The sequence below is a fragment of the Sitophilus oryzae genome, unplaced genomic scaffold (genome assembly GCF_002938485.1).
Source record: "Sitophilus oryzae breed Bouriz unplaced genomic scaffold, Soryzae_2.0 scaffold_1297_pilon_pilon, whole genome shotgun sequence".
Taxonomy (NCBI): domain Eukaryota; kingdom Metazoa; phylum Arthropoda; class Insecta; order Coleoptera; family Curculionidae; genus Sitophilus; species Sitophilus oryzae.
Window position 1 is genome coordinate 6,682,259 of NW_022145945.1, and position 10,061 is coordinate 6,692,319.

At 30.0% G+C, this 10,061-nt stretch overlaps 1 long non-coding RNA gene across 1 annotated transcript; it reads right to left on the reverse strand.

The window, feature by feature from the left end:
- Positions 1–6,937: 6,937 nt before the first annotated feature.
- Positions 6,938–7,391, reverse strand: LOC115874672. Its single transcript, XR_004048882.1, has 2 exons — positions 7,332–7,391; positions 6,938–7,277 (listed from the first exon to the last, which is right to left on the reverse strand). It is a non-coding gene; the product is annotated as an uncharacterized LOC115874672 (long non-coding RNA).
- Between the last annotated feature and the right edge of the window lie 2,670 nt (positions 7,392–10,061).

Consider the following 10,061-nt stretch of genomic DNA (forward strand, 5'->3'; position numbering starts at 1 on the left):
CCGTTCTCCTTGGAGCTTCCGCGGCGTATGAGAGGCGCCACCCTGTATTAATCCGGCTATACCCTTTCCAGCAAATTAAAGCTGACGAAGAAAAAATGCTATCAACTATAAAACAAAACTAGAAATTAGCTCTACATGAGAGAGCCGACCGGTGGAAACAACCGGAGATAAAAACCATTATTCTTATTTCCTTTATATCAGGCACTACACAGTGCGCTAATTTACGCCAGCACAAGATTTATGTGTGTTTGTCCCCATATTCGTGAATATAAACTAGGTTGGAGGACCAGCGGCTTATCTACAGTCCGCGTAAGCGTAATAACATTGAAGAGAAAGGGAGGTAGAGAATATAACTTGGTATCGTTTTGCATACATTTTCAAAAATACGAAGTAATAGAGTAGGTACGCTCAAAAAATGTTGATAACGCGAAGAGTGTAAAAAAGGTCTTTCCTTTTTTCGTTGCCTTTAATCTAGACTAAAGTGACATTATTCTGAATAAAAACAACTTATTTTATAAATAAGTCTAAATTTTGAAGCAGAAGTTTTTTTTATTGTAAATTAAAACACTAATTCATAAGGAGCCCGGTGCGGTGGCGTAAAGGTACAGCTCTCGTCTTCCAATTCAAAAGTTGTAGATTCGAATCCCACAGCCGGCATTTCATCAGCTGACTATTTTTAAGAAAATAAAATAGTTTGGGTACCTAGGTCGACTCAGTCTTAAATGAGTACTTGGGATTCACAATCCTGAGGTAATAATAGGCGGTTGAAGCGTAATGCTAGCCATATTACCTTACTTGTATACCGAATGGCTCTAGTATGGCAAGCTGCACATTATATACATATAGGCGTTAAACGCTAAATACGGGAGCTATTATTAATATAAAACACTAATTCATTACAATACACCAAAACAATTTACTGTTCCGCAAGACATAGTTTTAACCATTTGAACACAAATTGCTGTGTTCGGTGCAAATCTAAATTATATTTTACATGACAGTTAAATAATTGATTAGTTGTAAGATAAATTCGAAGTAAAATGTGCTAAACTATATGTCTTATCGCCGTAAGCAGAACTTTGATGAAAAAAGGGCATCTCTACTTGCAATAATGTTATTAAAATGTCCCTGCAAAATATGTAAAATTAGCGTTAACCATTAACCTGAGGGATCAATTTACTATAAATGAATGTTTTTATTCGCTGAATATGTTTTGTTCTGTCACGCGTTTTGGCCTTAGCTTGGCTCTTTTAAATTTCAAAAAAAAATAGAGAAGAAAAAAAAAATTAAAAAAAATAAGAATAAAAAAAATATTATTAAATTAACGATTAAAAATAAATATTTCTGGAATTTGCAGGGGTCTTATTATTATTATTAATAATTAATAATATAATTATTAAATAAATAAAATAATCAACCAAAAATCACGAATTCATCAATTCGAGAAATTCAGATATCGATAAAAAAAATGAATAGATTTAAATTTTAAATAGAGATAAAGAGAAACTATGTCAGCTGTTTTAAATTTACAAAAAAATTAAAGAGAGAAAAAAAATTAAATATTGTTTTATCTATATATATATTATTATAGTATGTGAAAATTTATTCTAATATAATGTTAAAAAAATGTATCTACGGTCAGTATTTGTAGGCACCAATGAAATTCAAATCGTAAGAGAAAAACATAAAAAAAATAAAAATTAAATTGTACGATACCAAAGAGTTGATTATCTTCTCAATCAATATCTTGGATAGATACCGTCGGCTGTCAACTGTCAAACGTCGACTGTCAACTCCCCCAGAAAAGTAAAATGGATACCAGCAAAGAAAAAAAACTGCTCCAACAAAAAAACTGGTTCAGAGAAAATGTCTTCAACACAGAAGAAAAACTTCTTCGGTCAAGACAAAAAAACTTCTTCGGTCCACATAAAAAACCCTACGGAGAAATAATATTATAGTTTCTCCATAGTACGATAAATACCATAAAAAAATATATAGTATAGTTTTGTTTAAGAAGAAAAAAGTGGAAAGACATGTATTAATTTAAAAAAAATAGGCTTTACCTGCTAACTCAGGGTTTTCTATGAATCCTCAAGTGATCAAACTTAGGTCTTCCCCTGGATGGAATGGGGTGCTCGATGAGAAAAAAAAGGCGGGCTGCTTGGTTGACCCACGTTAGGTTTTTGAGGTGAAAATCCCGTCACCGGTAAACTGTAGCACCGTCCAAAAAAACAAAAGGTAAGATAGGGTGCTGCAGTAATTTTTGAGGCACACTCGAAAATCCCCACAAGGGTAAAAATCAAAAACTTGACTAAATACCGCGAGGCCTCTGTACCTCACACTAGCTGAACTGTGTAACCAAACCAAGGTAGTTCCAAGAAAAACGAAAACCTTTTTTGCAACAAAGAAATAGCCACATAAAAACACGAGCCCTTGATAAAATATGGATTGCCAACCATGAGCTGAATAAAGACATGAAGAAAAAGTTATATGTTAAAGGAAAATAAAGTTAATATCAATAATTTATATAATTAATAGAATAAATAAAGTTAACGAGATTAATGAAAGTTATATAGAAATTTGCTTATCAAAACATTCAAAAATTAATAAATAATGACAATCTAGAGATATTGCGCATGACTCACTTGCCGGATCGATACGATATTTTTAAGACAATTATACTTAGAAAATTTTACTTAAAAATTAAAATAGAGCAACATAAATTTAATGAGTTTAACTAAGTGACAATAGGCTCATTAATTATTGTTGATTAAATAAAATACAAAAATATATAATCAGTTTATTAAAGTAAATTTTGGGTTGCCTAATATTTAATGGTAATAAAAATATAAATAAATATTTGACGTTTCATTTCAAATATTTCTAACCTATATATTTAGCTGTATTTAGTCAATAAACAGAATTAACGGCGGAAAGAATTATTTTATCTATTTTGGCTAAAATAAATATTAAATTGTATTAAATCGAACTAGTTTTGTGCTGTTATGAAGTGCGAAATATGTTTAGTTATAAATAAGGATGGAATAATTACTTTTGTTGACATGCAAGTACTATTTCTTTATTCTTGGTTCACTAAATTAAACTGATCGATATTTCAAACTAATAATAATATCTACTAACGTTAAATTATTGAATAAAAAATAATAAAATAGTTTAGTGAAACTTTGGCATGTTACAGTTCTAAATTGAATAATATTTTTTTTTAATATAAGGCTAAGAGTTTAATTATAAACTGTTTTCTCAAACTCTGTCTGCCACACCATTCTAGAGATTTGTAGGTAATGTTATAGTAGTTGTCAGTTCGTTCCTTCTTCATCTCTAACAGTTTGTTAAGAATTCTAAGATTCTTCTTGGGTAGATACTTTTATAAGTCGTTTATTTCTTTATTGATTAGTTTTCGATGTAGTCTACGTTTATTCACGTACTTTATAAATAAATTATATAGTAATCCTATGACTAAGAAAATTAGAATAAAATTCAAAGAAATAAACACAAAGAAAGTATTTTATACTAAAATAATTCTGAAGTAAAGAAAACTAAGAGAGAATGGAACTATCTAGAAAATGTCTTTTTAAGTTTATCTTTAAATGCAGCACTGTGAAGATTTATCATTTCTGCTGGTAAACAGTTGTAGAGCTTGGAAATATTAAATAAGAAAATCTAGTGAACAATGCTGTTTTGTGAGGTGGTGGAGTAATAAGTCCCTTAAATCTAAGGTTTAAGTTGTGGACATCTGTTCTGAATTTTTTATTCACCAAGTATGGAGGACACTTCTTAGAAATAACTCCATGAAATAAAACTAATGAATGCATCTCACGTCTGTTTTCCATATTCAACCACTTAGCTTCTTTTAACTTATGCGAAATGGGATCATATTTTCTTATACCATAAATAAAACGTATGCAGCTTTTTTGAAGCTTCTCGATTCTATTAATGTCAATTTTTTCCAAACATGGTCCATATACCTATAATATTACAGTAGTTAGTTGAAATGGGATAAGACAAGTAACTTCAGCTAAGTTTATCTTTAAAAGCTTACGAAAGCTGATATTTTTCAAATGTTTTGTAAGTTAAATTATTATACAAACAGTGGTATCATTTTATTTTTTTCAACATATAGAAGGAATCTTATTAACAAACAACATCAGAATAACCAACAAAAAGAAGACGCCTCAGAAGTTCTCGTGGGAGAAATAGGAAATGCGCCTAGAGATATAAACAATTAAAAACGGTAAAGGTTTAACACATCTAATCACAGTATAAGTATAAAAAAGGTGTTATAAAAAGTTTATATGATAGGGCAAAAATAATATGTTCAGACGACATTTCACTAAACAGAGATGTTACGGGCGAGAATTAAGGGGCTCAGTTCATTAGGGTGAGTTAATGTATCAGGACTGTGGGCACTCACCTTTATTCCCGTTCTGGACTCGTACTTTTTGATTTTTTGCTTGAACAAAACACTTGAGGATAGCGCGCGCTTGGAGGTGTACACTGTGTACTCGGCCGATCTTGTCACTCTCTCCGTACTCGACTACGGCTACGTACCCACTAAGGGTTTTCGGGTAAAGGAGGGGAGGAAGGGATAGAATCCAACAAGAGATATAAACCATATAAAAAATATATTAATAAAAAACGACTATCCACCATATTTTATTGACAAACATTAAACGAAATTCAAACCCCAAATCATAGACACACTGATAACAATACGCAATATATACAACAACTTACAATTCCATACATACGAGGCGTTTCGGAAAAAATAAGAAGGATAGGAAAACAATATAACATACGAACATCTTTCAAAACACAAAATACACTTAGATCCATTTTATCACATACTAAACCAATGAATACAGAATAACAAACGAAAAATGTAATATACCAAATACCATGTGAATGCGATAAATTTTACATTGGTGAAATATTTATATCAGGGGCCGGATAGTGAAATAGCAAAAACGGTTCCACCGTTTCCACGGAAATTTCAAATAAAATAGTTCCAGCCTCGGACGCTAGGTGGTAGTGCAATTAATTTTTAGGTTAAGAAGTTGCTACTAGTTATTGCCAGATGGCGTTCAATCAGATTTTTTTTTGTAGTTTCCAAAGTTTCCAACGGCCATTATCATACTATTGTCAAATTCTCAAAAAATATTGTCGTTGTCATAGCGCCAATCATCAAAAATGATTATCAAAACGTTTTTCAAACTATAATTTGTTATATGTGTTTTTATTAGACAATTCCTTTTGTATGTGTCCCTAAAAATATAATGTAAGTCTTTTATTTTTGCTATCAATTAAGTACCTATTTATATTTACTCCATTTACAAAACTTTGGGCGTATTACGTTGGTCTTGTTTTATTATAATTATCGATGTTTAAATATTTGACTTATAAATAAAAACTTTACATAATAAATAATATTTCGCATGTTTGGCTTTAATTTTATTTAATAATTGTATAAATTATACTGTTAAATCTTATTTTTTACACATCACAACGATACTTGTTATTAGTATTGTTGAATTTGTGTAAAAAATAAGATTTAATAATCAAATTTAATTATTTTAGAGCAAAATTCAATAAATACGCTCATTTGAAAAGCCCGCGCTTCGATCCGTTTAAAACAAGCCCTACTCAATAGATGGCGCCACTTCTGTAGGACCATTTTTCAGTATGGCAGAGTCCATTCTTTTTCTAGCTAGGTATATTCTTTGGACTATATCTAGACCCTTAAATGTTTAAATGAATTAAAGAACATAAAGATTATTTACGAAAGGGAGATTGTCACAAATTTAAAGGATACATTAAAATACGCAACCAACCGTCCAATCAGATGAAAGAGGGTACGTACCCTATCGTTGAATATTGTGCAATCACGTGATGCTCATGTCGTATGACGGTTAAATCTTTGGTTAGAATTTTTGTTGTTGTTTTTACCTGTTTTTACAGTTTTTACTTTATTTTTCTATTTACATCAGATTTATATTTTGTAATTGCCTATCAGACAATACGTATTTAGAAAAATAATAAGAATTAGGATCGTGTTTTTTTTTAAATCCTGTATATTAATTGGAACCCTTGATAACATTACTGCTTTTGATATAAAAAGTGCATTTTTGATTATTTACTTGGGCTAGGATATTAAAATATCGGTTGGATTGTACGACATAAATAGATGTAGGTATGATTATTTATATATATGTATGTATTTATAAAGCTTACTATCTGATTTGCATTTTCAGTTTTTGATCAGATATTTCATTTTATTTGTGAAATGCCCACAAAAAAGCTTCCAATGATTCAACATCAGTGTGTTTGCTGCATAATGGATCATTCCTGCTGAATTTTTAGATCATTTGAAGACTACACGGAAAAAACCAGATAATATGTTACATTTTCATAGAAATTGATAGCGAGACAATTTTATAGGCAAGTGTTGCATTATTCGAGGCACCATCAAAGAAAGCAATAATAATATGCTTAGTCCCAGAGATATTACAGCTTAGTTATTTTGCCCTACAGGAGAAAAACCAGAGTAGTTCACTCGTAATTGCATTTTCTCGGCTCCAGTTAAAATGAACAAAGCTGGTTTTTCCTGTGGTCTTCATTTGAAATAACGTAAATAAATGTTTATACATATGTATGTGATGATTAAATTGGTGTTAAGGAATAAAAATGTTTTTCGATATTAATATATACCTATATATGTATATTTATTTTGAAATAAATTACACTTTTAACAGTTTAATGGAGTTTTTAAAGCCAGTTATAATATTTATATTTTAAAAACTTGAAATCATGTGGATGTAATCACGCATTAAACCACAGACTAACTTATATAAGTCAAAAAGTAGATTTTAGTGTTAACTTTATATAACTTGTAAGTAAAATAATAAATAAAACAAATATGAAAAAACCAACAATTCTAATGTATATATTAAAATACAGTACAATAATAGGTATCTGATACCCTCACTTAACGTAGAATAATATTCTACCCAACTCAATACTATGTCCAACATGAGTTTCAAATATATCGGGCCCTAATCGTTCCTGAAAATAATATTTTTTTACATTGTTATACCATATTCTAAACTATTTAATATTTCAGTCACTTAAAAAGTTAATTTGTATTGAATAATTGTCTACCATTAAAGCAAATTTGGACTAGTATTTTTAATGGGCATATTCTGTGTATGGATATAGGTACTTCCTCCAGATTTTGGGTTCAACCAATTTATTCTTAAAACCTGAAACATCTACGTATAAAAAATAGACAGGTTACTAATTATAATAAAATTTACCCTTAGAATTATACTTCTTTAACAAATAATTTCCATTGGTATACTTTTCCATGACAAGTATCAACTTCCTAACATTTTTAATTGATGTAATACTTCCTCATGATGCGAAAAGAAAATCTTTTCTTTAGCACACAAAGGACAAACGATATGTTGGCTTACTTTCAGATTAGTTACTTTTCCATAGATATCCTCATGTCAATTCAAAGACGATGAACATGAAAATGATCATCACATGAAACATCACAAACTAAAAACATAATAAACAAGTTTATATCGAATATAGAAATAAGTTTAGTGTTCTTACCTATTGTCGTCCAAATCCACGTTAATAGATAATTAATTTTTTGGATTTTTATCTTTTATTTTTAAATATATCTTTCGAACTACTGGTTTTAGTAATTTTTAAATTAAGCGAACTAAAAAGTCAAAAATAATAAACAATTCTCTTGTCAATTGTCAATTTTCTCCAGGCACCGAACATTATCGATAACGCACGATCTACGACGATTACTCCTTTGATCTGATTGGACGGTTCAATGACGGTTGGTTGCGTATTTTAATGTATCCTCAAATCTAAGATTGGTCAGCATTCATGGGACACAGGGCACAGAATACATTTGAATAACGCCAAAATTATAATGAAAGATGCGATAGCCTCTAAAAGAAAAATAAAAGAGGTTTTTTTCATACAATCAAATAAAAATAAATGTACTGCTCATGCATCTGGCGATGTTAGTAATGTATGGAAATCGCTTCTTTGATTTTTAAACAACATAACATAAATAAACATAACATACGTAAAATTTAAAAATAATCATACAGAAAGTGGGTTTTTTTGGGTTTACCTTATTAAGTAATTGTTGACAGGTAGTAATTGTTAATTTTGAAGTTTAACTTGATATAATGTCATTTTAACAAAACGTCAATGGTTTTTGTAGACGTATCTGTTTTAGAAAACTCGAATAGTTGAATTTAAATATTTTAAATAGTTTTTTCTTCATTCTTTGTATTTTTTTTTGCTTCCGACAACGGAAAGAGATAAACTTTCCGAAACGTTAAGTATTTTTTTGTTTGTTAGGCAAATTTGTATAACTACAAACCTAACTTCTGGCAAGTAGTTTCCGTTTGGGATTAACGCAGAAGTGTTTACAAAAAATAACTATTTTATTTTGTAGATTTTCTTGCAGTGGCGAAATAACCATATAGGAATTTTTGGAGATATAAACAATCTAAAAGCAGCAGGGAACGACAGACTAACAGCTGACACTTGGAAACTACTAGCAAATATAATCAGCTGCCTAAGGAGAAGACATATACCGCATGAATGAAATAGCACCAATATAATACTAATTCAAAAGAAAGGCAGCAAATAAGGCATCAGAAACTATAGACCAATAAATCTACTACAAGTAACATACAAAATATTCACAAAATAATAAACAACAGAATACAAAATGGACAGGTCAAGCAGACTTTAGAAGCGGTTTAGGCACAATTGAATAAGCTGAAAATGATGTTTATAAATTGTGGTATTTTTAAACAAGCAACTGAAAATAATTTAAAGAAAATATATAAAATATATCCCGAAATTATAGCTCTTGTAGAGGATTTCTTTCTCACAAGAAATGGTCGGTAATAAAACGTATAATAAAAAGGAAAACATAAAAACGGGTTTTATAAGGCGTATTAAGGGATTGACGATGACTTTACCTTATATGGATCCTCGTTCGGTACATTATTACAACACTGTTAAATTTAGTTAGTATTGTAAAAGTTATGTTTTATTATTGCTTTTTACGATTTTTGTAATAATTTGATTATGGCATTAAAGAAAGACAATTTCTATTTATTAAACTATAAAAAATATAAAGTTAAATATACTAAGCTACAAAATTATAGCACGAATTGCATAGATCCAAACGTGACAAATGCATTCATACCCTATTTACATTGAGGCACTGGCGCTGGAAATGATTTTCAAGCATTTGGTTCTTCAATACTTGGGGTATATTCTTCATTTTTTTTTAAATAATTATGTCCTATAATGTATTTCTCTGTGGTCAACTAGTTTCTGACCACTTAACTTGGCGTTGACTTTATAGGACGTGATCTTTAGGATTAATTTCTAAGTTAGATTTAAAAACCATCATACTAAACTAAAGGAAGAAACTTTGTAATAGTTGTTGCTTGTAACTTTGTAATAGTCTTTGTTGCTCTCAGTGGTCGGGTAAAGCGGGTGTGTGGCCGAAGGAAATATATTATATTCCAGAAATCTGCCTAAGGCTTAGCCCGATCCTGTCGTGTTAAGCCACACCCAGAATTCTAAATACACGTGCTTTTATTAAGGCCTGATTAAGGTTTGCAGAGCTTTAGCATTTGCCATAAAATAGCGAGCAGTTTGTTACAAAACCATATAAGTTAGATATTACTGTAATCACAAAACTTCAATCTATTTCCGTTTTATAACGAAATTTTAAATTATGTCTTTATTTTCGAGAAAATTTAGTTCAAACATAAGTAATATTTTGTCGATGTTTGATCATCAAAATCTTAAAAATAAAGAAGTTGTCTAAAAATGTGCTACAATAGAATAGTCTAAAAATGTGATTAGATGCATATGAAAGCATCAGAATTAATAAATGTAAAGATAGTATGAACAGAGTCAACGGTCCAATTCCTTCAAGTTCTTTGTTCCTACTACTCTAGTGGCGGAAATCTAACTGTTACGCT